Source organism: Labeo rohita, chromosome 19 (genome assembly GCF_022985175.1).
Source record: "Labeo rohita strain BAU-BD-2019 chromosome 19, IGBB_LRoh.1.0, whole genome shotgun sequence".
In the NCBI taxonomy this organism is placed as follows: Eukaryota; Metazoa; Chordata; class Actinopteri; order Cypriniformes; family Cyprinidae; genus Labeo; species Labeo rohita.
The window spans coordinates 5,082,369-5,107,170 of record NC_066887.1 but is presented as its reverse complement, the minus strand read 5'-3'; the positions used below and the strand labels follow the sequence as shown (position 1 = coordinate 5,107,170).

General features: G+C 34.9%; 1 protein-coding gene across 1 annotated transcript in view; it reads right to left on the bottom strand.

The window, feature by feature from the left end:
* Positions 1-5,004, bottom strand: part of kcng2 (potassium voltage-gated channel, subfamily G, member 2) — a 45,769-nt gene extending 40,765 nt beyond the window's left edge. The window contains exon 1 of the mRNA XM_051136299.1: positions 4,749-5,004. The gene's annotated coding sequence lies outside the window, so the exon portion shown is untranslated. The remainder of the gene's footprint in view (positions 1-4,748) is intronic.
* Between the last annotated feature and the right edge of the window lie 19,798 nt (positions 5,005-24,802).

Sequence of the window (24,802 nt, the reverse complement as noted above, 5' to 3'; positions counted from 1 at the left end):
TTCGAGACGAAAATGCTTAATAGTCTTAGTCACATTTTAATCATTTGAGTCTTTCAGAGTTTTAGTCAACGAAAAGTCATTACATTTTTGTCAACTTTTAGTTGTTACTTTTAGTCATAACTTTTAGCCAAAATGCAGTTACCAACTTTGATTTTGGTAGTTATTTTATAGTCTTCAAACAAAAATAGTCATTAATTCTTCTCTCTTTATGCCAAATCAAGCTGAGAAATTTGAATCAAGGATTGAATTTGGAAATAAATTATGATAATAAATTGAAACTGGAATAAATTATGACAATTTTCATTTCTGGGTAAAGATTAAATTCAAATTAAATTCATTTTTCAGATACAGTAGGTTTATTTAATGTCATTTATTTAACATTTTTTTTTTGGTTAACATTCATGACACAGGTATTTCATTAGAAATGCTGTCCCTTTAATACTGAAGGCATGCATGTAATACTGACACATTCAGTTTTCACCCACCTGTTTACGTTCACTTAAGCCATAACTGACTGTATTTACGTGAGATACTCAACACGATGGACATTTGGACTACTGTGTATATATTTGAGCACTGAGAACTGATCATGCGCTGTATGAAAACTGAAGAAATGGAGTGTGCGCCAGAGAGAGCACTATCAGCGCTCACAACGAATTGTGACTCCCGGAAAAAACAAGACGTCTGGTCACCCTATCGCTAACCCATCGGGTGTTGAGGCCATTGTTTCAGATCGCAAGTTTGCGTTTTGGTAGCCGACTGTTTGCAGCTGTCATACTGAGACTAGATACGTCCCTTATGATCTGATGACAGGGATGCACATTTTGAAAGACAAGACAATTAACTTAGCCTATAGGATGTATTTTGAATGTCCCATAGTCCTCAAATAACATTCTAGTCCAGTCTTGTTAACGAAGACGCGGCATAAATTCATCATAGTTTTTATCATCAGATATTACTTCTAGCTTGTCAACGTCTCGTCTTAGTCACAGAAAAAATGTTTGTTAACGAATATTTTTTGTCGTCGTCTTCGTCGACTGATCGGTAGTGGTACTCATTCAGTACGTTTACATGGACAACAATATTCCGATTTTAACACGATTAAGACAATACTCTGATTAAGAATCTACTATGTAAACAGAGAGTCATACTCGAAGTAAACACAAATTCCTATTTTAGTCGCATTACCCAAGTGAAGTGTAGACGTACACACCTTAATCACACTATTACCGTTATGTAGGACTTTTCACAGCGTTTTGCGACAGTGGGCAGTGATCAACTGTTTGACGGCAACGCCATCATCTGTTTACACAGACAGAATGACAAATAATTAACTGCACTTGAAGCTTTGAAGCTTTAATTAAAGATGAAAAACTCAAAACTGTATATGACACCATAACGAATATGAATTATATATACGTGAAATTCTAGAGGAAAAGTCAGATGATGTTGCGTGAGGATGTAATGACGTGTGCCATTAATCGGTCTATGTACTATAACATGTAAAACAGGAACATGAAAGGAATAATCTAAAATTATTAAGATTACTGATGTCCATGTAAATGTAGTCATTGATTTTTTTGGGTGTTTATCCCATAAATTTGTCACTACCGAAACAATCATGACCAAAGGGAACACCTAATCCTCATATTTGGGAGAAATAAACAAAATTTTAGTACAGTTACGCAATTGTTTTCTTTTTAAGTATGTTTTAGTAGTGCTTTAGTATGCAAGCTACAATTCTGTAATGTGATGCAGTTGCTACCAAAACATCACTGTCACTACCGAAAATGTGCAGTCATGACCAAAACATGAAATGTTTTGTCAAAAATAAAGTATAATGAATTATCAACTAAGATGTTATGATAGTTTTTGGTTCAGTGTATATTCAAACTAATAAATCCTTAACTTTGAAATCAGTATGATCAAAGAAAAATTGGATTCAAAATAATCGCATAAATTACACTTGAAATATTGTTAAAAACGTAACTATTATTGTTTTTCCTCTGCGAAAAAAATGTCCTAAAATAGCAAAAAAATATATATTTACAATGTAGATGTAAGCAAAATCTTGACAGGTCAATATAACCCTTCTGATTAAATTATATATTACTGTGTTAGGGGGACCCCTCAAGAACTTTGACACAGTTCGATCACTGACCAAAGGGAACACATGATCCTCATATTTAGGAGAAATAAACAAAATTTTAGTACAGTTATGCAATTGTTTTCTTTTTAAGTATGTTTTAGTAGTGCTTTAGTATGTGAGCTACAATTCTGTAATGTGTTGTGGTCGCTACCAAAACATTACTGTCACTACCGAAAATGTGCAGTCACTACCAATCACTATCAAAAATGAAGTATAATGAATTATCAACTAAGATGTTATGATAGTTTTTGGTTCAATGTATATTCAAACTAATACATCCTAAACTTTGAAATCAGTATGATCAAAGAAACATTGGATTCAAAATAATCTTATAAATCACACTTGAAATATTGTTAAAAGCTTAACTATTATAGTTTTTACCTCTGCGAAAAAAATGTCCTAAAATAGCAAAAAGATATGTATTTACAGTGTAGATGTAAGCAAAATCTTGACAGGTCAATATAACCCTTCTAATTAAATTATATATTACTGTGTTTCGGTAGTGACACATTTGGGGAGAGGACAAATATTCTACAACTTTCTGAAAATACAATATGAGAATTAACTGCACAATTACCAGAAATGTGTACGTTGGATATTATACAATTTGCATACATACACATGTTTTGGAAAAAGACATCTTTTTAAGATGTTTCCAACTCTGTAGTTCTGTAGAATGGACACATATATTAATTGATGTAGAAATAAAATGTAATACATTTATTTTCACTAAACATAAGTGTCAATTAAATTAGTGATTTATATGCATATGCACTGAATCTGGCATATGCTTTTATCCAAATCTTAGTACACTGCATTCAAGCTGTGGAGGTGTTATCAGTTCATGCATTCTCCTGGAATCAAATCCATTACCAAGGTCCAAGCAACAAGGCCAGAATATGATACAGAATATGTATAATTCAGAGATGAAATGTGCACATCACTCTTAGATTAAAATGTCAATTTAGACACTACAAATTGACTCATTTAAAATAAATCTCTGCTGGAAAAGTGTGACAGGTTTGGGGTCTGTTTCGTTTCTAATTAAGGGAGTCATTTCTCTCAGCAGCCGTAATACAGACAAAACTGTCAGTTCATCGGGATTATTTATGAATGAATTTAATAAATGAAGTTGGACAGAAAAACCAAGGGAGTGTCAAGAACTTTGAAGTGCCAAGAAAAAGTAAGCATATCCTTCTTGTTATTTTTTAACACTTCAACACGCAGCAAAGGTGATTCATGTACAGTAGCGTATCTATAGAAATCCCATTTGTACATGTTATGTCAGTCACAGGTCTACAGTCAGAAGCAAAACAGTAACATTTATCTCTAACAGGCTTTGAATTCATTTTTATTATTTTTAGATATCAAACATAGCATTATTTTAAAAGTTTTTGATCATTAGGAGAGACTGATAATAGCCATTGCACCAAATGTGACCATGGACCACAAAACTAGTCATAAGGGTCATTTTTTAAATTAATTAGCCGAGATAAAACTATTTGAAAATCTGGAATCGCCTTTAAAGTTGTCCAAATGAAGTTCTTAGCAATGCATATAATCAAAAATTAAGTTTTGATATATTTACAGTGGGAAATTTACCAAATATCTTTACTTAATATCCTGCTGATTTTTGGTATAAAAGAGAAATCGATTTTGACCCATGCAATATTGCTACAAATATACCCAGGCTACTTAAGACTGGTTTCGTGGACCAGGGTCACAAATGTGCTTTAAGTCATGTGTTGTTTCACCACCTCATCCTAATGATAAATATGCCATTAAAACTGACCCAGATGTCATCCAATATTCAAAGGACCACCAAAATAAACATGTTTAATTGGCTATTATGTCACTTTTTATTAGGTTGCATTAGATGTCTTTTCACATGTCTTGGCAGATTTTCCTATCACCTTACTTTCTCCTGTATCAAATACACACAAAAGCTGTCCAATTTTGAGCTTTTCTGCACTTTGAACCAACACATCAGGTTTTCTTTTTGTGCTAATTATTGATTTTACTTCATTTTAACTTTTAACAGCTTACAGTCATTTTTAATCTTACAGACATACAAATATAAATAATATAATTATAATACAGTATATAATACAGTCATATATTATAATGTGGCCATAAAACTCAGTAAGTGTTTCATCATGCTTAGTTTACGGCTTTAAAAATGATCAGGTCGTAAACATGTTGTTTTTGCATCCCTGATACGACATGGATTCATCAGTATGGCAAAATGAATCCACGTTTTTATTAAATATAGTTTTTAAATTCATTATGTAACTTTACAGTCTGTTAACAATTTGATTTGCCTGAAATCACACTCGTCCTGTCCGTGTTGTAATTCCAGCTACAGAGAAACAGAAGAATGTAGCAATAATAACGCAGTAGTTTGAAATAAAGGCTTTGTATTAAAACCCAGGGAATTTCGAGCGCGTTTTGGGACTCGGTTCGCATTCGCACCCATTCCCTGCTGCGGCTGCTATTGCGATTTCACACACAGAAACTAACGCAAAAGAGCTGCGGATATAAACAGACTAATTCCAAAGAAGCCCAAACTCAACAAATTCACAACGAACAGTCGACTTACCCGTTTCAAGCCCATTGGTTTTGCGCTTTCCTGCTCATTTTCAGCTTGCACATGCAAGTTGTGCTGTGATGCGTTCGCACAGTTACTTTTTTAATCCCTTTCTCCGCATTGCCGGGTGATTTTATTCCAGCATCAGACTGACTCCAGCTCACAGCTCCTCCACAACTGCTGAAGTTCCTCAGTCATCGTGTCAGATCCGGATCTGTTGATGGGTGTTACTGCTGCTCTCCCGCGCACACTCGAGTCCCCGTCTCACCCCGAGCCTGTTTGCTTAGTAATAACGTCGCACTACCATGCAGAAATACATTAAAACACTTCTCTCTCGGATTTCACGGGTTGGCTAATGAAATTATGCTCGTTATTATGTGTAAAGCATGCTGCTGAACAGCCCATGTGGACGAGCTCTTTCCAGGGAGTTTCAAAACATTACATCTGTTTATTTTTTAAACTTTTTTGTTTTTAGTTTTGAATTACGCACATCGAATCTTACTGGTTTAAATATTAGCGCGCATTTGTGCGTGCGTAATTCATCAATAAAAACGGAGATATTTAATTATTTTGTATCTTATTTTATATTAGGCTAAACATAACATCTTCAATATCAAAAATCATCATTTTATAAACAACAACACTACTTTCATACTAATAGGCTAAGGTTAAAATATGGAATACTTTGAAATATGGTTTGTAAATACTGTAAACACTAGCTTGAGTAGTTTAGCTAGACTGGAAAATGTTTTTTTAAATATATATGAAAATTTAAATAAGTTTGCATATATATAATAAAAAAATAATAATATAAGTACATGCAAAATCTCAGTCTCTCATATTTATGTGATTTACATCTGAAGTGGACGCGGTCTGGCCACTGAGGGGAGACAGAGAAGTCGATTCTTCTATCTAAATGACTGTCAATAGCATGTAATGTCCATTTTTCCTGTCAAGTTAAAGTTTATGGGTGAGACTTCCGGTTCGTTATCCGCTAAGGAGAAGAATAACAACGTGCAGTAAACGGTAAAACTATTTGCACTACAATAGAGTGTGTTAATAATTAAGATAATGCATGAAAATAATAAGGTAAGACAACAATTTGCAATATCAAGCAGCAAAACGAGCTGTTTTGTACAGCTAAAAGTAGCTAGACTTGGATGAGACCGGAAGCCACACCCATAAAATGTACAAATGGCCACGCCCACTCTTACAAAAAGGTGGATTATCTTGTTATCTTGTGCTCATATTATATATGTAATATTTGAAGGTTTTACAGCACTCTTAATGACAGACACTGGGCATGGTTAATAAATATTTGGCCTCTGCAATGCACTGAAGAAATGAAATAATGATTCCCATGACGTGCTCTGAATGGACTGCGTGTTTCTTGTTTGCAATCATGTTTCTTTGCTCTGAGAGAAATCAAAATTAACTATGTATCAAGAGAGCTTTGTAATTAAAGGCTGAGAGCTGATGTGTGGAGAAACTTCTGCATGTCAGATACTCAGCATCACACTGCTCATTATTGTTTTCTGCACGCCAAACAAACAGTGAACATTATGTAAATCATTTGAGTTTAATGAGAGTGAACTGTTTGTGTGTTTGACTTGTGTGGAAGAATGTTCTCTGCTTTTTCTTGTATCCGCAAAGTGGATGTTATGTGACTATACACATTTTTGATGAGATTTGGATGGCTTATAAAAATTTAATCGTTTTGTATGCAAGTTTAAAGTCTTAAGAGTGACTCAACAGTCACTCTGGTAATACTTTTTTGCCCAGAAATAAAGTCTATCGCTTGTTCAGAACATCTAACCGTCATTTTTATGAGTATACAGTGATAAACTAACATCATTTAAAGGAAAAGTACACTTTAAATGAACATTTGCTTACAATTTGCACACCCTCAGGTATTCCAAGATAAAGATGTTTGTTTCTTCATCAGATTTGGAGAAATGTAGCTCATTAACACTTGCTCATTAACAGATCCTCTGCAGTGAATGGGTGCCGTCAGATTGAGCGTCCAAACAGCTGATAAAAACGTCACAATAATTTGCAAGTCATCCAAACCACGCCACTCCATCAATTAACATCTTGAGAAGTGAAAAAGCTACATGTTTATAATAAACAAATGCATCACTAACATGTTTTGACCTCAAACCAAAAAAGTTCTCTGTCCATAATATTACTTTTTCCAATGTAAATGTCATCTTGTCTGAATCAGGAGAGAAATATGCACAGATCAAGCACCTCGTACAAGTGAAAACAGTCCAAAACAGCTCTAAACAAATATGATGGAAATGTTATTATGGATTATGGACACACATTTTGGCAAGAAGAGAAACTTTTAAGTTAAAAAAACATCCTTATGATGAATTTGTTTCTTGGAAACACACATCCTTTTACTTTACAAGATGTTAATTGATGGACTAGAGTGCTGTGGATTACTTGTGATGTTTTTATCAGCTGTTTGGACTCTCATGCTGACGGCACCCATTCACTGCAGAGGATCCACTGGTGAGCAAGTGATGTAATGCATTTCTCCAAATCTGTCCTGATGAAGAAACAAACTCATCTTGGATGTTCTGTGGGTGAGTGCATTGCAGCAAATGTTTATTTTTAGGTGAACTACTCCTTTAATGCACATTGACAGCATTTCTATGGTCTTCACAATAGAAAACGGTTGAAATGGATTAAGCAGAAGCTGTCTTGTAAATCTTGCAGTAACACATTTACAGTACGGGCCCAGCTGAAGTGTTCGGAAGCTGTACTGCACTTGCCCACACAAACACAAGTGACGCAAATGCAGTATTTTCTCCCAAGTGTTGCTCCTGAAGTCCCGGCGGCGCTGGTTCCAGCTGACAGTGTCATAATGAGGAGCAATGCTGTGGGTAGGAGGGCTTCACTCATGTCAGATACACAAGCTAATGACACACGGAGAAAGCAAGTGCTATGTCCAAACGTATATCCTCAATCAAGAGACTACTGCAGACAGACCGCGCTGGTGTATAGCTGTCTAAAGATCCACGCAGAGACGATAATGGTGTATATTCATGCATGTGAAACGGAAAAACACACAGTGCTCCACATGTGATGTTTAGACAGCCGTGCATTCAAGTAAATGTGATTACGCACATGATTACACACAGTAACGGTTCTGTGGAAAGAACATTTTGATCATCAACTTCTCCACTAGCTGCTGAATGGCGTGCACATGTAAGCCTCATGTCTCAGCGTCTGTTACCTGTAAGCACAGCGCCATGGCATTTCTGTATTGCAGCTGAATGAAAAAGGCTTTAAAACCTCACAGCAGAACTCATTTCTCATTTCCCAGCTCTGCTGGTTTCATGGCTGAACCACTACATTTCCATAGCCCATATAAACCTGGATGTGGCACATTGGTATTACAGTAGGTACTTTAGTAGTGCAGGTTTAGTTAGCACTGACCCCATTTACTTAAAAGTCGCCCAAGTTAAAAACACCTAAATGAAGTAAACAGCACTTAATTTGATGGGACAATTTTAAAAGAAATCATTTAAACATTTGAACTACCAGTATAGGTTGCATATTATATAAGTGTACATATTAGTACCTAAAGCATACCAATTAGTACTCATTAGTACCAAAGGTCTACATACTAATACCTAAGTTGTACATATTCTTAGCTTAAAGGTCATTATTGCCTAAAGTACATACTGTAGTGTTACATATTTTTACCTTAAAGTTACATGACATATGAGACCCTGGACAACAAAGCCAAGTACCAAAAGTAGCACATGTTTGTAGCAATAGCCAAAAATACATTGTATGGGTCCAAATTATCGATTTTTCTTTTATGGCAAAAATCATTAGGATATTAAGTAAAGATCATGTTCCATGAAGATATTTTGTACATTTTCTACCATAAATATACCAGAACAAAATTTTTGATTAGTAATGTGCATTGCTGAGAACTTAATTTGGACAACTTTAAAGGTGATTTTTTCAGTATTTTGATTTTTGCACCCTCAGATTTCAGATTTTCAAACAATTGTAATATTTCCAACTATTGTCCTATCCTAACAAACCATTCATCAATGGAAAGCTCAATTTCAGATGCAAATTTCAAACTGACCATTATGACTAGTTTTGTGGTCCAGGGTCACAAACACTTAAAAAAAACACCCCTGTAAAATCTACGGTAAAAAAAAAACCGGCAGCTTTGGTTGCTAGAATTGTACCATAAAAATACACTAGCAACATTATAGGTTTTACGATTTTAACTTACATTTACATTTAAATACCGTAATTTCATTACCTGATACAATGTTAATATACCAACACTGATAACCACCTAAAGCAGGTGGTGATAAGAAAATCACATGACGAACCAAAGCCCATCACAAGCAGCTTTTAAATACTTTAAATACAGCTTTTTAACATTTATAAAAAGGTGCACAGTGTCATTCACACAAACAATAAATACCATTATGGTAATGTATATGAAACTGTAATAATGCAATAAACATTAATTTAACAACATTAAATGTAACATACAACCCTAATATACAAAACTGGTAAGAAAAAAATAAGAAGTAATAGTTATTTCAACCAAAAAACAACAATAACAAAAAAACATCAAATTTAAAAAAATTCTAGGAACGTCAATTTACAGATATTCACTGTAAATTTTATGTTCTTCTTCAACTTACAAAAATGGTATACTACCATAAAACATCCAATACAGTTTTTCACAGTATAGGAAAACTTACTGTTAACCATTTAAGACGTTTTTACTGTAGCATTTTTAGTCTTTTGCCGTTAAATTCAGTCATTTTTTACAGTGCATCTACGACGTAACTTCAGTTAAAATATGGGCAATTAGATGTGAAAATACACACATTGGACACAATTAATGGAACCTTTTTATTCTGTACTTTTTTGCAAGCTCTGTTTGCCAAGATAACAGCTCTTCTGAGTCTTCTATAATGCCTGAAGAGTTTGGAGATCAGAGACCATTTTTCCATCCTGAATCTCTCCAGATCCTTCCAATACCGATGTTCATGTTGGTGCTTCTCTTCTTCAGTTCAGCACATTCATTTTCTATAGGGTTCAGCTCACAGGACTGGGATGACATGGCAGAACCTTCATTTTTGTGCTCAGTGACCTGTTTTTGGTTGATCTTGGTGTTTGTTTTGGATCATTGTGTTGATGGATGATCCTACCATGGCCCATTATGAGATTTCCAGCAGAAACAGTCAGATTTTGATTTTGTATCTGTTGGTATTTGATAGAATCCATGAAGCCATCTATCTGAACCAGATGTCCAGGACCTGCGGCAGAAAAAAAGGGCCCGCAGCGATTTACGAGGACACAAAAACAGGCATTTTGACATGTAAGTGATTGGCTGACGAACGTTCTAAGGTGTGCACGCTAAAGGCATAGGTAGTACTAGGTACTTGGTACAAAGTATCCAATGAAAAGTCTACTCAAGTAGCGAGTTACTACTTTGGTGATATAACTCATATAGCTCAGTAAAGGATGAAGCTGCAATGTCATGCAGTTGTTTATTCAGATGAGAGAATTTGCGAATGCATATTCATCAGAATCCCATCAATAAGCGCACACTCTGAACAACTCTGGGGATCTCCACGGAGCCACATCAAAACGCCTCTGATTCCATATTGCATTCATAAGCTCAACAGAAATGTGTGCGATTGGTTATAATGCTCAACGCTGCAGGCTGTGCTCAAAAAAGGATTTGATACAATAAAGCAAATCTACTACAAATGAAATGCTGTGATCGACCGTTTTCATTCATTTCACTTTACACATTTCGCGTGACAGACAGTCGATCTAGCTTACCACTAACACAATATTATTTGAATGAATTTCGAAAGTATACCTGTCGAATCGTTCACAGACAGCACACATGGTGTTCAACTAATAAAGATCCTCACTGCAGGCCAACAGTAGAATATGCAGATTTGGCTTCAACTGACTGTAGATCTTTATATTCTCTGTGATCTTAAACTATCCGAAACTATTGAGAAACAGCTTCAGATGATTCATTACGTGCAGGGAACTGAACAAATCATTCAAAGTGATTCACGAACCAATTCAGACCGTTTTGCAGGCTTGTAACAAGAGGAACGCCACCCAGCGTAGTGAAGTAAAAGTACATTTTTTTTAGTTAGAAATGTACTCAAGTTAAAGTAAAAGTACCCATCTTCAAATCTACTCTTAAAAGTACTAATTTTCATCTGCTGTGTACAAATATCTTCCAGACGTCTGAAAGATGTCAGTTTTACATACATTCTAAATCATAAACATCTTAAAGACATCCAATAGATGTCTATTTGACATCTGATAGGAAACGTCCTATAGATGTATTGCAGATGAGCAAACACTCTAAAAAATGTCTTGCAGATATACATGCAGACGTCAAACAGACGTCCCGTGATGTACGTGTGCTATCAGGGAAGTAAATGTACTTTGTTATTACCCACCTCTGCTCAAAACCCCAAAACAACAACTAAGCATATAAACATTCCCATGTTTTGGCCACAAAATTACATTTAATTAAGTACGGAAAGCACTTGATCTCTTTCTCCTGCTGTCTCTCCCATACAAATGCACACACATACAGTACTGACACACACGGAAACACATGCACACACACACAGAAACATGTTGTTAGCACTTCTCTGACGAATTTATCAGTAAAGTGGTTTAGAAACTTAAAAGCTACATGGCATTTCTCACAAGCGAGGTAATACGGCGCTGTTTTTGAAGAAGATGAATTTACGGTTTTGCTATTAGTAGAGACACTGCTTTCAAACATTTGAGAGATGCACAGACTCAGGTAATTCATGCATGCGTAATCTCTCTGTAATAACTCCATTATTAACTGCATTAGTCGCTATCAATGGCTCAAGCCTCCATTACTAGGTCTAAAATGATGATTTGGAATTAACATCAGAAGCATCAGATGACATCTGTAAGAAAGTAATCCTACACACAGATGGTACACTGGGTACTACATTTGAATTTGAATTTACTTCACACCTGTTTAAAAAGCATGTTCCATATAATACGAATATGAATACTATTAATGAAACTCGGTCGTACTACATCCTCCATGTTGTTACTGTCACATGACCTACCTGCATCAGTTGCGTCTTAAATGGGTTTAAGGGGGTCATCGGATGCCCATTTTCCACAAGCTGATATGATTCTTTAGGGTCTTAATGAGAAGTCTATAAAATACTGTGGTTAAAAATTCTCAATGGGTGTGTAAAACAACACCCTTTTAAGCTTGTCAAGATTAGCTCTACAAAAATCATCTCATTCTGGTCGAGGCTGCTTTAAATGCAAATGAGCTCTGCTTGCCCCGCCCCTCTCTTCTGTCTGTGGGGTGACGAGCCTGTTCACTTTAGCTGCATTTAGCCATGTTTAGCTGCTAAACTTGCTAACTAGCACATTATTAGGAAAGGCGATCGCAAAGATTCATAAAAAACACCCTTATACTCACTTCTGCTGTAGGTGAAGCTGGATCATGAATGATTCGCGTGAACAATAACGGATATATGTAGATCGGGAGGCGCATTCCCTTCACAAACAAATGTGAAGGATCATTCTTTACATGCAAATGAGCTCTGCTCGCCCCGCCCTTCTCTTCTCTCTGTGGAGTGACGAGCCGGTTTACTTTAGCTGCATTTAGCATGTTTAACCGCGAAACTTGCTAACTAGCTCATTACTAGGAAAGGTGATTGCAGAGATTCATAAAAAAAAAAACTTTTACTCACTTCTGCTGTAAGTGAAGCTTGATCACAAATTATTTGCGTGAACATAGACGGATATATGTAGATCGGGAGGTGCATTCCCTTCACAAACAAACGTAATCTACTGCATCTTCAGCAGCTCAGATGTCAAGAGTAAATGACGACCACTATGTTCATTATTACATCCAGCAACACAACACCTCAATCGCTCAATCTGAGATATTCTTGTCTAACTTACATCCCTGCTCCAGCATCAAAACAATGGAGGTCGGACTGTTACAGCTGATCTGAGGTAAGACGCTCATGTCAATCAACTATCGTGGGAGCGGCCTCTGTGGGTGTGACGGCACACTGACAGGCATCTGAGAACAGCTTGATTTGAAAAAGGGGATATTATTTTTACAGATTAATTAAAAACCACTGCATGGATTTTTATGATTATAGGGTAGATGTGTACATACACTGCCAACACACATTAATGTACAAACAACATGAAAAAGTGAACTTTGCATCCGATGACCCCTTTAACTCCTGGTGTCCTCTACAGTGGACATGTATGAAATTGATGTCCTGTTTCATAACAGAAAGTCATATTTTGATTTGAAACCCCATAACATTTTTCTGAGATGCTGTTTTATGACAAACAATTTGAAAATTAGTCAGATTTAATTTATCATTACAAAATATTATCATACTTCCATAAGGGTTTTAAATTTGATTACTACATTAATGTCAGTGATTTTTAAAGCCCAAGGAGAGGGAGTGGCCATGGAGAAACTTCTAAACATTTGGTATCTCTGAAAATCCCTAAATGTGCTCTGTACAGGACACACAGAATTAAAACTGTGACATATACAGGTGCAGCTCAGTAAATTAGAATGTTGTGGAAAAGTTCATTTATTTCAGTAATTCAACTCAAATTGTGAAATTTGTGTATTAAATAAATTCAGTGCACACAGCCTGAAGTAGTTTAAGTCTTTGGTTCTTTTAATTGTGATGATTTTGGCTCACATTTAACAAAAACCCACCAATCTCAACAAATTTGAATATTGTGACATGCCAATCAGCTAATCAACTCAATACACCTGCAAAGGTTTCCTGAGCCTTCAAAATGGTCTCTCAGTTTGGTTCAATAGGCTACACAATCATGAGCAAGACTGCTGATCTGACAGTTGTCTAGAAGACAATCATTGACACCCTTCACAAGGAGGGTAAGACACAAACATTCATTGCCAAAGAAGCTGGCTGTTCACAGAGTGCTGTATCCAAGCATGTTAACAGAAAGTTGAGTTAAAGAAAAAGTGTGGAAGAAAAAGATGCACAACCAACCGAGAGAACCGCAGCCTTGAGAGGCTTGTCAAGCAAAATCGATTCAAGAATTTGGGTGAACAAGGAATGGACTGAGGCTGGGGTCAAGGCATCAAGAGCCACCACACACAGACGTGTCAAGGAATTTGGCTACAGTTGTCGTATTCCTCTTGTTAAGCCACTCCTGAACCACAGACAACGTCAGAGGCGTCTTAGCTGGACTAAGGAGAAGAAGAAATGGACTGTTGCCCAGTGGTGCTAAGTCCTCTTTTCAGGTGAGAGCAAGTTTTGTATTTCATTTGGAAACCAAGGTCCTAGAGTCTGGAGGAAGGGTGGAGAAGCTCATAGCCCAAGTTGCTTGAAGTCCGGTGTTAAGTTTCCACAGTCTGTGATGATTTGAGGAGCAATGTCATCTGCTGGTGTCGGTCCACTGTGTTTTTTGAAAACCAAAGTCACTGCACCCGTTTACCAAGAAATTTTAGAGCACTTCATGCTTCCTTCTGCTGACCAGCTTTTTAAAGATGCTGATTTCACTTTCCAGCAGGATTTGGCACCTGCCCACACTGACAAAAGCACCAACAGTTGGTTAAATGACCATGGTGTTGGTGTGCTTGACTGGCCAGCAAACTCACCAGACCTGAACCCCATAGAGAATCTATGGAGTATTGTCAAGAGGAAAATGAGAAACAGGAGAACAAAAAATGCAGATGAGCTGAAGGCCACTGTCAAACAAACCTGGCCTTCCACACCACCTCAGCAGTGCCACAGACTGATCACCTCCATGCCACGCTGAATTGAAGCAGTAATTAAAGCAAAAGGAGCCCCTACCAAGTATTGAGTACATATACAGTAAATGAACATACTTTCCAGAAGGCAAACAATTCACTAAAAATGTTTTTTTTTTAATTGGTCTTATGAAGTATTCTAATTTGTTGAGATAGTGAATTGGTGGGTTTTTGTTAAATGTGAGCCAAAATCATCACAATTAAAAGAACCAAAGTCTGTGTGCATTGAATTTAATTAATACACAAATTTCAGAATTTGAGTTGAATTACTGAAATAAATGAACTTTTCCACAACATTCTAATTTATTGAGATGCACCTGTAAGATCTCAGGGAAATCGCTAAAAATTAATGTCCTCTACGGAGGAAAAAATCAACATAGCTGGTAGTCAGGAGGATAAGCCAACATTTTCGTTTAAACCGCAATGCTTAAAATCACATTTAAATTAGCAGTTTTTGCAATTGCACAGAATGGCAACATCACTCAAGCAATAGTCCAAAATCTCTACCAGTTGACAAATTTCTACCAGTAAAAGTGAATGAGTTCTGAGTGGGACTGAAGAGTGATGGATGAGTGTGTGTGTTTCTGTCACAGTACAGTATAAATGTGTGACTGATTCTGCTCCTTCTCTTCAGGACTGTAATCTTGTTCAATTAAAGTGAACTCGGAACACATCAAGCATCACAGTGAGGGTTTTCATCGAATGTGAAGTGAAATGTGACGATGTCAGTGGCAGGAACCCGGGGTTTGATTAACATTCATAACATTTGTTCAACATCAATTTCAAGTAGGCCTACTTTATCTAATAATATTGATATCTATTATTACAGTGCAAGTAAACAATTTAGATCTATTGTCATAACATTTGTAAGCCACAGAATTAGCAGAAGACTTGTGATTTTTGTTGTAAGTTATGGATGTAAGCGGCGTCTAACGCACATTGTGTTTCCATGAACCACTGTGTTAGTAGGAATGAACAAATTAATAACGTATCTCGTTTGACAGAAACATTGCCAAGGTTACTGAGTGCACTAAACAATTCACAGCCAGAGCTGTTTCACGCTCCAATCAAATTTTTAATCATATTTACATGTTGACTAAAATGTTTTGTTTATACAGTTATAAGCATATTTAATCTACTTTGCAGCAGTGCCATAGTTCCTGCCAATTTGTCTTGCACTTTTTGTTTCAGCATCTCTCATGATAACTTTTGACAATGTGTTTAACTTCTGGGAGACATTCTACTAATTATAAGTAACTTTGCAACTACATGTCAACTAACTGTCATTAGAGAATTACTAGACTGTTACGTTAGGGTTAGGGTTAGTAGAATAAGTTGATGTATTTGCAAAGCTACTCAGTCAGTAGAATGTGTGCTGGTGACTATTAAAATAAAGTGCTCGAAGATATTACGCAGACAGTCTACTAATACTTCAATGACTCCACGAGAACTCAGAATCGTAAGATGTAAATCCACAACTGCAAGGGAAAAAAAACAGAATTGCAAGATAAAAAGTTGCAATTGTGTGTTATACTTTAAACTTACATTTTTTTCCCCTCGTTGTTATTAATGTTGTGATTATTATTATTTTTTTTAATTAATTATTATTTATGTTTATTATTGTTGTTATTATTTATGGTGGATATGTCTTGCCCTCTCCTGTTGTGTACAATTTGAAATGTAAACATTATAAGTCATTGTTATAAGACTTATAAGACTTTATAAATCGTAACTTTTGGTTTATATCTTACAAGTCTGAGAAAAGTCAGAATTGCAAGATAGAAAATTTGCAGTTGTGAGGAAAAAGTGATAATTGCGAGATAGAAATTCATAATTGAGAGAAAAAGTCAGAATTGCAAGACAGAAACTTGCAAATGTGAGTGAAAGTCATAATCGTGAGACAGAAATTCACAATTATGAGGAAAAACGTCAGAATTGCGATAAAGAAATTTAAAATTGTGAGGAAAAAGCCAAAATTGTGAGAGACAAATGCAATTGTGAATTGTGAAAAAAATGTCAGAATTGTGAGATAGAAATTTGAAATTGTGAGAAAAAAGTCAGAATTGTGGGATAATTCACAGTTGTAAAAAATAATCAGAATTGCATGATAGAAATTCACAGCTGTGAGGAAAAAGTCAGAATTGTAAGTTAGAAATTCACAATTATGAGGAAAAAAGTCAGAATTGCGATAAAGAAATTTAAAATTGTGAGGAAAAAGTCAGAATTGTGAAATAGAAATTCACAATTGTGACCCTGGACCACAAAACCAGTCTTAAGTCGCTGGGGTATATTTGTAGCAATAGCCAAAAACACATTGTATGGGTCAAAATTATTGATTTTTCTTTTATGCCAAAAATCATTAAGATATTAAGTAAAGATCATGTTACATTAAGATATTTTGTTAAATTCCTACTGTAAATATATCAAAACTTAATTTTTGATTAGTAATATGCATTGTTAAGAATTTGATATGGACAACTTTAAAGGTGATTTTCTCAGCATTTTGATTTTGTTGCACCCTCAGATTCCAGATTTAAAAATATTTATTTAAAAATAATCAGAATTGCATGATAGAAATTTGCAATTGTGAGGAAAAAGTCAGAATTGTGAGATGGAAATTCACAACTGTGAAAAAATATTCATAATTATGAGATAGAAATTCACAATTGTGAGAAAAATGTCAGAGTTGTGAGATAGAAATTTGAAATTGTGAGAAAAAAAAGTTAGAATTGTGAGAGAAAATCAGTTCTAAGAAAAATGTCAGAATTGTGAGATAGAAATTCACAATTGTAAGAAAAAAGTCAGAATTGTGGGATAATTCACAATTGTAAAAAATAATTGCATGATAGGAATTCACAATTGTGAGGAAAAAGTCAGAATTTTGAGACAGAAATTCACAATTGTGAAAAAATATTCAGAATTATGAGATAGAAATTCACAGTTGTGAGAAAATTTTCAGAATTGTGAGACGGAAATTCACAATTGTGAAAAAATAATCAGAATTGAGAGAAATTCACAAAAAGTTTGAATTGTGAGATAGAAATTCGCAACTGTGAGGAAAAAAGTCAGAACTGTAAATTCACAATTGTGAACAAATGAAAAAGTAAAGAACTGTGGAAAAGTACAAATTTTGAGATATAATTTTTTACATTTTTAATTCAGTGGCAGAAACAGGTTTCCATAGGAATTTTCAGTGTGGACTATTAAAATAAAGTGTTACTGATAAGGATATAATTTAGTTATTTCATTTAGGTGAAAATTCCTCTTTCTCTGAGTTAAACTTTAAACTTTCAAATTTGCATAAACATAATGAAAACTCAAGTTGTGATGAGCCCTGTGCTTACTTTAATGTAGTGTGCTGTCCTGTAAGTGGGCGAGAAACTGTGGAGTAGCTGATGAAGTGTGTTTTGTCATAATGCTGTCATGTGCTTCGTGGTCTGATCACAACGCCCCGCCACTGGTTATGGGATGTCGTGCAGTTTTAATGTGCAGTACAGCTTCGCCTGTGCTTGTTAAGTTGCTCTCAGCTTGTCAAATGTTTTCTCTGCGGTGTCTGCTGAACACTCGCTGTGAGCCACACACTCCATTTTATCCTTCACTGGACGCACAGAAACAGTATGAACACTTTAAATCAACAAGACTGTCTCTAATAAAAAACACACACAAATGTTTGCATAGAATTTCAGTCAGACAGATGCAGAATTATAAATTTAGTATATATTTCATTAAAAAACTAAAACATTTTGGTAGTACTTTACAGTGTCCTTACATGTTACATGTATAGTAACAGAGCTTTATGCATAATTACAAGCAATTACATGCAGATTTCTGAAATATACTGCATACTATAGTAAGTATTTTTAATAAAAACAAAACATTTTGGTAGTACTTTTCGGTAACACTTTATTTTACAGTGTCCTTGTTACATGTACTGACTACAGTAATAACACTAAACTGTGTATAAGTATAAACACGTATTTCTGAAGATTACATTATTATAGTATTTATTTATATTAAAAATAAAACATGTTGGTAGTATTTTTTGGTAACAATATTTTACTGTGTTCTTGTTATGTTACATGTACTTACTATAGTAAAACAGTAAACTATGTATAATTATAAACAATTATAGACGGTAAGTATTTTGGAAAGTTACATTATTTCATTATTTATTTATTTTACAAATAAAACATTTTGGCAGTACTTTTTGGTAACACTTCATTTTAAAGCATCCCTGTTACATTACATGTACTTATTAGTGTAATAACAATAAATTGTGAGTAATTATAAACCATTACATAAATATTTCTGAAGATTACATTATTATAATGTTTATTTTTATGAAAAATAAAACATTTTCGGAGTACATTTTGGTAACGCTTTATTCTACAGCGTCCTTGTTGTGTTACATGTATTTACTATAGTAATAAGAGTAAATTACAAGCAATTACATGCAGATTTCCAAAGATTACTGTATATTATTATAGCAGATATTTATATTAAAAATAAAACATTTTGGTAGTACTTTTTGGTGACATTTAATTTTACTATGTTCTTGTTATGTTACATGTACTTACTATAGTAAAAACAGTAAACTGTAAATTATAAACAATTACATACAGTAAGCATTTCAGAAGATTACATTATTATAGTATTTATTTATATTAAAAATAAAACATTTTGGTAGTACTTTTTGGTAACATTACATGTACTTACTATAGTAATAACAGTTAATTCGGCATAAATCTAAACAATTAAATAAAATATTTCTGAAGATTACATTATTTTTGTGTTTATTTTTATGAAAAAAATAAAACATTTTGGTAGCACTTTTTGGTAATACTTTATTTTACAGCGTCCATGTTACATGTACTTACTATAGTAATACCAGTATATTATGTACAATTATAAACAACTACAAAAAATATTTCGAAAGATTATATTATTATAGTATTTATTTTTATGAAAAATAAAACATTTTAATAGTACTTCCTGGTAACACTTTATTTTACAGTGTCCTTGTTACATGTTACATGTACTAAGTAATAACAGTAAATTACAAGCAGAATTACATAAATATTTCTACATTACTATATATTTGTATAAAAACTAAACTATTTTGTTGGTAGTAGCTTTTTTTGATTCACTATAGTAATCACAGTAAATTCAGATGTCTGAAAATTATATTATAAATTATATTAGTATATGTATAGTATAATTATTATAGTATATATTTTTTATAAAAAATAAAACATTTTGGTAGTACTTTTTAGTAACACTGTACTGAGTCTTTGTTACGAGTTAGATGTACTTACTACTAATTACAGTAAATTATGTATAATTACAAGCAACTACTTACATGTTAATTTTTTTGCTCAGTACTTAAATAGAACTATGCATTAACAAGGAAATCTTCAAATAAAGTTAACCTATTTTTTACAGTGCTGTTCAACATGTACATAAAATGCACTTAATAGTTATAACAATAACTTGATAATAACTAGGTACAGTACTAAACCAGAACTTATTACTAAACCAAATTTTAACCCATGTAGTTACCATATTTTACTCATAAAAGTATTTGTTGGGTAAGTACACTTTAAGTGCATATACTGTAAAATAAAATACAACCAATTTTTTTAAAAAACATTTCTGTTTTCAGGAGGTTTATCTTGTCTTTGAATAAATCTAAAAAGTCTGTAAGGTTATAACTAATTAATAGAAACTATAATCTTACAGTCAGTAAATTTTATTTCACATCAAAAAGTCAATGTGAATAAATTGTGTGGTATTTCAGCTTTGTGTTTTTAATTGCATGAGACCAATTATTGTATATTTCTGTCATTTACATTTAATTCCTGCATCAATATACAACATTATTATGCTGTTCATTACACTGAGCATCAATGCATAATAATAAGAAATGTATAGCATATTTTTACAGTTATAATAAAACATTTTTTGATGTTTTGCTTGTCATTTGTTTAACCGAACTGTGACTGTCTAGCTGTTTAATTGTCTGTCAGTCTGTCTGTCTCTCTATGTAGGCAAAACTCTCAAAAATCCTGTCACACTGCTGAACTGATTATGAAGTTGAAGTCCAGCGCCGAAGGGAACTTCAGCTATAACGAGCTTATCGTCTCATTTGTGTGTCAACCCCAGAGAAACCTGCAGTGAATATCGACACTAAAACACAAAAATCCCCATGTGTGTGTGTGTGCAGGACGTAGTCTTCAGCCCTGAGGACACAGTCGGAACCGAGACAGCAAACTGACCTCCACTAATTTAGAAGAAGTCAGTGTGAAAGATCTGACAGTCTTATTCCCAAATAACAGCGCTTCATTTGCATTCATACATTAAGCCTCTCTGTGTTTGATGTTTACATCGGCGGAGCGAGTCCACTCAAATAACCTTAGATTTATTTGAAGAAACGGGTATAAACATTGAGATACAGCCTTTATTAAGTACTCTGATGCTTGTACACTAATGTCAATTGCTTTGCCTTGCATCAAGAGGACTGACAAATGGAGAGTCTGCGACACAGGTGACCTTTATAGTTAGCATGAAACCATCAATCCAGCACACATACAGCTTCAGACATGTGGGTGGGATGCAGACTTATCTGCTTTATATCTTAACAACTTTAACCTTGGATTCATCTCATCTGCTCAAAATCCTTGCTCTTGTGTTCATTAAAGATACCTTTATTAAAGGGATAATGAAAATTCTCTTCATTTACTCACCCTCATATTGTTCCAAACCTTGCACCCAAATGCTCTTCATATTTTATATCAATATGTTAGGTCAAAAGCAATCTGAAAGTAATCCAAAAGTAGTCTGATTATATACCTAAAATGTGTAATGTAATAGATTATGTTACTAACTACAATTTTTGTCATGTAATTTGGAATCTGATCTCAATTTGTAATTAATCTACCCAGCTCTGACAAGTAGTTTCGATACAAGAACTGGGTCCAAACTTCAAAAAAAAAGGACAGGTCTGTCATCCAGTTAACCGGGTGTTCATTAATATCCAGCCTCTGCTAATTTGTCAGTCAGTTCCATAAATACTCTGTTATTTCTGACCGTACCATCCAGTTTATCTTGGACAGAATTTTCTGACCTTAACGGCAAGAATAACACTGTCTGTCCTCACTCCATTTGACACATTTTCCATCGTTTGACATTTCTTATTTTTCCCTGAAAGTAACATTACTTTCTATGGATAACATGATTACATATTATTCACACAAATGCAGTAAATTATTCATAAATTATTGATTCTGTAAGTCTGGACAAAAAATGTTTAAACCTGAAAGACTTTAGGCATGTAATGTCACTGTTTTCAATGTAATTTCAATGCAATGCAAGGATTCTTAAAACATTTTTGTCAGCCCAACCCCTTAAAGTATAGTATTTGCTTGAAATAATGCTGAGGAATTTAATATTTCAATAATTTAACAATACATGTGCATGTTTACAGTTCTCTGATGTCGGTTAATGGTTGCACTGACATGCAATTAAACAAATAAAATATATATTTTAGTGCTCAAGTGTTTAAATGGCTTTTATTATACATTTTTATGATTTAATTCAATATTATTAGGGTTTTATCAACTCTCTAATTTAATGTTTGGATGCCTTTTATGATGTTGATATCAAAATTTGAATGTTTTCTTTCTTTTTTTTTAATATCAATATGGTATATTTAATGAATAACATTTTTTAAATAAAATTTGTAAAAAAAAAAAAAAAAAAAAAAAACTTTAAATAAATAAAAATGTTATTAAATTGTTATAAAAACTTCATTTAAAACAAGTTTAAAGTCTAAAAAATAGTCAGAACACATTAACTAAAATGAGTAACCTACATTACATTAAAAATTACAGTTTTTATCATGTAATCTGTAATTTATGTGCCCAGCTATGCTTCTGCTATCTGCTCTGACAGACACAAACTACACTGAACACTCTTTGTGAGTTTTTGCTGAGTTTGTGTTAGAATCAGAACTGATATTAAAACTCTGTTTACTTTTTTTTTTTTGCCTTCAAACCACACTTACAATTTCAAGTTTAAATCCTATCAGGATAGCTTGCTTCAAGAATACATCCCATGATGTTTAAGAATTAGATCAGTAGGAAATGTCTACACTCTGAAAGCAATCTAGTCAAATGCATTTTCAAATGCCTCTGGAAGGGTTATCCACTTGTGATCAGATCAACCAAAATACATCTTACACTGAACAAAATTATAAACGCAACACTTTTGTTTTTGCCCCCATTTTTCATGAGCTGAACTCAAAGATCTAAGACTTTTTCTATGTACACAAAAGGCCTATTTCTCTCAAATATTGTTCGCAAATCTGTCTAAATCTGTGTTAGTGAGCACTTCTCCTTTGCCGAGATAATCCATCCACCTCACAGGTGTGGCATATCAAGATGCTGATTAGACAGCATGATTATTGCACAGGTGTGCCTTAGGCTGGCCACAATAAAAGGCCACTCTAAAATGTTCATTTTTTTTACACAGCACAATGCCACAGATGTCGCAAGTTTTGAGGGAACGTGCAGTTGGCATGCTGACTGCAGGAATGTCCACCAGAGCTGTTGCGCGTGAATTGAATGTTCATTTCTCTACCATATGCCGTCTCCAAAGGCGTTTCAGAGAATTTGGCAGTACATCCAACCGTCCTCACAACCGCAGACCACGTGTAACCACATCCAGCATCTTCACTTCCAAGATCGTCTGAGACCAGCCACCTGGACAGCTGCTGCAACAATCTGCATGCTCGTCGTCCTCACCAGGGTCTCGACCTGACTGCAGTTCGTCGTCGTAGCCGACTTGAGTGGGCAAATGCTCACATTCGAAGGCATCTGGCACTTTGGAGAGGTGTTCTCTTCATGGATGAATCCCGGGTTTCACTGTATGGGGCAGATGGCAGACACGGTGTGTATGGCGTTGTGTGGGTGAGCGGTTTGCTGATGTCAACGTTGTGGATCGAGTGGCCCATGGTGGCAGTGGGGTTATGGTATGGGCAGGCGTATGTTATGGACAAAGAACACAGGTGCATTTTATTGATGCCATTTTGAATGCACAGAGATACCGTGACAAGATGCTGAGGCCCATTGTTGTGCCATTCATCCACGACCACCACCTCATGTTGCAGCATGATAATGCACGGCCCAGTGTTGCAAGGATCTGTACACAATTCCTGGAAGCTGAAAACATCCCAGTTCTTGCATGGCCAGCATACTCACTGGACATGTCACCCATTGAGCATGTTTGGGATGCTCTGGATCAGCGTATACGACATTGTGTTCCAGTTCCTGCCAATAATCAGCAACTTCACACAGCCATTGAAGAGGAGTGGACCAACATTTCACAGGCCACAATCAACAACCTGATCAACTCTATGGGAAGGGGATGTGTTGCACTGCATGAGGCAAATGGTGGTCACACCAGATACTGATACTGATACTGATACTGTTTTCGGACCCCCTGGATCCCCCCAATACAGTAAAACTGTACATTTTAGAGTGGCCTTTTATTGTGGCAAGCCTAAGGCACACCTGTGCAATAATCATGCTGTCTAATCAGCATCTTGATATGCCACACCTGTGAGGTGGATGGATTATCTCGGCAAAGGATAAATGCTCACTAATACAGATTTAGACAGAATTGTGAACAATATTTGAGAGAAATAGGCCTTTTGTGTACATAGAAAAAGTCTTAGATCTTTGAGTTCAACTCATGAAAAATGGGGGCAAAAATAAAAGTGTTGCATTTATAATTTTGGTCAGTGTATATCAGGTGTACACAGGGCCAGTATTGTCTTTGTAAATGCAATGGAAGTCAATGCCATTCAGAACCGTTTATTCAACAGCAATCTTCAAAGTATCTTCTTTTGTGTTGAGCAGAATTAATTTATACAGGTTTGGAATGACATAAGACTGTGTACATTTTGACAATATTTATTTTGGGTGAACTATCCCTTTAATAACACAGTCCACATTAATAGCAAGACTTGGCATTTTTAGAGAATGTAAATGGTGTTTACCCATGCAAAAGTCTCTACTGTGATGCTGAGGAGCTGCAGGTGGTTTTTAGGTTGGTTTATGCAGATTCTAGGGTGTTCTGGGTGGTTGGAAGGTGGTCAAAAGAGCCTACCTGTTGTTTCTATTCTGGTCTCTATATGGCCTCGTTCCCTTGT